Source organism: Euprymna scolopes, chromosome 23, assembly GCF_053919585.1.
Source record: "Euprymna scolopes isolate OS-2025 chromosome 23, ASM5391958v1, whole genome shotgun sequence".
Taxonomy (NCBI): Eukaryota; Metazoa; Mollusca; class Cephalopoda; order Sepiida; family Sepiolidae; genus Euprymna; species Euprymna scolopes.
Window position 1 is genome coordinate 11990165 of NC_136504.1, and position 5083 is coordinate 11995247.

The 5083-nt window shown below is 34.8% G+C and overlaps 1 pseudogene; it reads right to left on the reverse strand.

The window, feature by feature from the left end:
- Positions 1 to 636: 636 nt before the first annotated feature.
- On the reverse strand, positions 637 to 753 carry LOC145246220 (5S ribosomal RNA; annotated as a pseudogene).
- Between the last annotated feature and the right edge of the window lie 4330 nt (positions 754 to 5083).

A 5083-nucleotide genomic window follows, 5' to 3' on the forward strand; every position in this document is an offset into this window, starting at 1 on the left:
ACATGCTGATCGCGTGGCTAACATTTTTTGGCGCAAAATGCTACCATTGTGTGTTTTTTTTATTCAAGTGGAAAAGTGAAAGTATTCTGTAATATACCGTGACATTGGTACATTCTATAGTTGACAAAACAGCTTGACTTCTAAATAATCATAATAATAATCATCTGCTTTACTTTCCAGCATTTTCCTGGACCAACAATACAACATCTGTTATCTTATATACTATTTTGTTTATTTTTTATTGGAATCCTTTGAGATGAGTAATTTCTGTTTATTTGCGGACTATTATCCTCATCTGTATAGTTGTTGTTATTTCACCAGAGGATGAGTTGGCCGAAATGTGGTCAAACAACAACTATGAAGATGAGGATAACAGTTTGCAAATAAATAAATTAATTAATTACTCACCTCAAAGGATTCCAATAAAAAAAATAATATATAATACCATTTGGTCATCAAGGCTTCCTTCAATCTTGACAGACGATAGATACCCAGGGTAAGGGTGCCTGCGCATGAAATTTTTGTGGCAAGAGTTGTGCAATTTCCAATGACACCTCTCTTGAGTCGACATTGTTGAATACCAGTAGCAAGTGGAGGTTCAGGACGACTGGAAACAATGCTGAGATAAGCGGAAAGCACATACAGCACCTAGAATTCCCAAATGGTCACCCATCTGGTACTAGCCAGGCTCAACGTTGCTTAACTTCGGTGATTTGATGGAAACCGGTGTGTCAACGTGATTATGCCGTGTACAGTACCATTTGGTACAGACCTGATAATAGAAGACCAGATAAAAACGAAAACTTGGATTTATAAGATCAAAAAATCCAACCTTAATCACCCTTTGGGGTCCGTGGCATAGTAGATAGAGGCATTGAATCTCTACAGTTCCAGGTGAGCATTATCTGAAGATAGCGGTTTCAGTCCTACCCAAATCATATAGTATATATAAGTATATAGGTGGTGATGTGTCCTCGCACACATGCTCACATTTATAGATATATAGATTTATATACAGAGACATTTTTATGGAAAGGGAAAAAAAAAAGCTTTAGTTGAGGAAAACAAAAACAAAAAAATCTGGGGAAACAATGAAGATGAGGATAATAGCCCACAAAAAAATAAATCTGTTATCTGTGATACATCTCTCCCTCTGACTTGCTTTCTGTTACCTTTATAATCTTCAACCACTCCCCCATAGATATTCTTCCTTTCTGGCGTGATAATTACTCATCTGAAAATCAGCCCATTGTTCCTAAACTCGTAGGGTCTCGCTTTTTCAATCCATCTGAAACATCTGATATGTAAATGTGCTTACTCTGCTACAAAGCCATTTGATAGTTTACAGAGTACCAATCCCCCCCCCTCTGCATTGTATTTGTTAATAAAACAATAAAGGCATCACCCGTCAACCAAGAATAATAAACGGTGAATATCGGTGACCCACGTGTGCCGAAAATAATTCTAGTTTCTACACAGGTGCGTACTGCGTTGCTGAACACGATAAACCAGAATATTAAATATTCTAATTCTTTCGACTGTATTCTGCAAGAATTTTAATTGCTTACATTGGGTAATTAAAATAACTAATGACATTTTCATCCTGTATATATATATATATATATATATATATATATATATATATATATATATATATATATATATATATATATTAAAACTAGAAGATGTACGTGACGTTGTCTAGTATTAAACGTAACATTAAATTCCTTTAAAAAACAAAACAAAAAAGAACAAAACAAAACAAAAAAAAACGGAAAGGAATTAAGACGTGTATGCAAGTATTATGTTTTTTTCTAAACAGTCTACTTCTTGTAAGTAAAAAAGAAAAAAACACTCGCACTGATATCCAAACCAAAACCTAAAAACAGTGAGTCAAGTATAATAACCATTAGGCCAGCTTGTCATGATCTTTAAAAAGTGCTTTCAAACCTCGTGAAAAAGTTGACAAACGGATAAAAATCTGATGACTCCCAAGTTCTAATTTTTCAATTTTGACCCCTTAGCAGTCCATTTTCCGAATGAAAACCAATTAAAGTTTTCCACATGTCTGAATACCCTATATACTAAATTTCAAGTGGGTAGATTAAAAATTCATTGAGTATATAAATTGAGAAGTGTCCTCACACACACACACACACACACACACACACATTCTTACGTTTATAGATTTATGAATTTATATACATTTTATGGAAAGGCAAAAAAAAAAAACCAAAAAAAAAAAAACCCCAGTAAAACCAATCATATACGCCTACTCCATTTACATTGGATGATTTGAAAGAGTGATGAAATTTTCAGTCTGACACATTCTCTGGATTAACATATAGATTTTATGTTTCTGATATTTTTGAGATGAGGATTTGATAATTTGGAATATTCAGACTATTGTTCTCTTCTTGAATTTTATTTGCACATTTTGACTGATGTAACCTGCGATCTTCTTCAGATGTAAGTTGTTGAACTCAGGAATCTTCCTAGCAAGTCAATTGTAAGAGACACTCTTTCGGATGTTGAAGGCTCAATTCTCAGTGCATGTGACATGAAGAATACAATTGCACATTATTTAAGATTTCTACCTGGTCTTGGCTGACGGAACTAGAGCATGCAACGTTTGAAATGGCATGCAAATTCTTGAATTCGACAAAATATGATCTTTTTTTTTTAACAAAGAAGTCACCGTTAGCAGTGGAAATTTGGTAAATTGGATTACTTAAGGAGATGGCTCATCAAGAATCAAGAATTTGTTTACGGTGGACTTGAAGACGACCATATTGTAGTCAGTTGGAAATCAGGAAAACGGAACCGTTTCACAGACATACAGTTCTAAGAAAGAAGCTTTGTTTATGGAATCTATGTTTAGGTTTAGGCACAGAAGAAGAGTGGGGGGGGAGAAATTATTGATAGTGGTTTCAGGTAGACGAGTGTGTTTTTATGAAAATCAGACCTGGAGGATCATAGATTGGAGCTCAGACAAGCATTTGCCATGAAAATAATGATAAAGCAGAGACAGGCTCACAATGTCTCTTCTGTGGGAAAGAAGTTGCAGGGAAGAGAAAAGGGCGTCCCCCACTAGTCTACAAAGTCTATTTTGAAGATGCTGGGTAACATAATAGGGATGCGACGTCTATCGATAGTTGCATTAGGAGCGAAATAAAATATGAAGGGGAACTAAATTGATCTCTGATATAGGAGGAGTATAGTTTTTATTATATAATACAGGTAGGTGTATAGCATATCTGTCATAGTGGGTTTTAATATACATGTACAACATGTGTGAGTAGACTCTCGGGAAGAATATAAGGTAAGTGAATTGAAAGAAGATGCGTATTTAATCATATGGGTAGATGGGTTATAGCTATGGAAGGGGTTTACATGAAATAGGAGGTCTTATGCTATGTCGGTTTATGTTAGAAGGGGTATCTGAAGTTATAACTGTAACTTTGCCCAGTCGTAAAATATCCTTAAATATGATGTTTTGATGAATGCAGATTTTGTATTTAATATTATACTGGACCGAATGTATTGTAACGATTTTAAAAGTTAAAAAAAAAATGACTTAAACACCACCACTGAGAATCGAAACCAAAACGTTTAGCTTACAATTTATTTTTTCTTTGGCATTAATGCCTGACCTACGAAGACATGTTTGCTGCAAGGCTAAATCATGAACCAATAGTTCTTACGTTACAAATGCATATTCGATCTTCACCCAGCAAATTCCATTTTTTTAATTTTCACACTTTTGCACCGATTTGAAATTTGGTAAATTGGATTACTTAAGAGGACGGTTTATCAAGAAATTTTTTTACATTAGACTTGAATACTACCGAATTCGGGCTGAGATCAAAGTGTAGTATCTGTTTTGATGCTGAACTTCACTTTTTCCACTTCAATTTTAATGGAGAAATAATCCTTCATGACTGATACATTTTTTATTTTTGTTACTAACCAGAGTGCCCCTTTTTGGGTGATGGTTTCCTCCCACATTAAAAACTGACCTTGTGTCTAACTCTGCCCTCGTGGGGAGGCAAGTAAACAAAAACTTCAGTCTTGACAAACTATAGATACACACAGTAATCTCCAACCACACCTCTCCTGAGTCGACATTGTTGAATACCAGAGGCAAGTGGAGGTTTAGGGCGACTGGAAACAATGCTGAGATAAGCGGGGAGCACGTATAGCGCCTAGAATTCCTAAGTGGTCACCCGTCTAGTACTAGCCAGACTCAATGTTGCTTAACTTTGGTGATCTAATGCCGTACAAGATTATACCATATATATATAAACATATATATATATATATATATATATATTTTCAGCAGTGTTATAATAAGGAACCGAAATAAAACTAAGAAGCCTCCAGAGCACTACTGAAACTTTCTTTTCCACACCTATTTCCATGATAGGTAAAAGGTAGGTAGTGTTGGCTCTGTTCCTGTCTCGTCTCCTATTACATCACTTTATCATCTTTTACACCTCTCCACATATATCTCCTAATTGGCATGATAATTACTCATCCAAAAATCAGCTGTTCTTTCCTCAACTTACTATGAACCAAGTTTTAAACGTCCGATGTTCACATTTATTTATTTTTTTACTTATTTTTTTTAATTAAAGCAATACGATTCTAATTATAAGTAAGCGTCTTTATTTACTTGCTTCCCTAGAAGGATAGAGTTAGACACAAGGCCAGTTTTAATGTGGGTAAATTTAAGTCTCCAACAAAAATAAAAATTGCTTCAGTTTAGGAGGATCTCTTATCCACTGACTAAGGTTAGAACAGATACTACGCTTTGATTCTAATCTGAAGGCAGAGAGTAAGGGTAGAGTTAGACACGAGGCTAATTTTTAATGTGGGTAAAATTCAACTCCCCCAAAAGGGACACACTCGATTGGGATAAAAAATAAAAATTGCCTCGGTGTAGAAAGATTTTTATTTTTTTTTGATGACCAACGAGAGAACTGATACTATGCTTTAGTATCAGTCTTGAGGCTGAGACTCACTCACTAGATCAAACATGTTGAATTTAAATGTTGTATAATATTCAACAATAACTTTTATT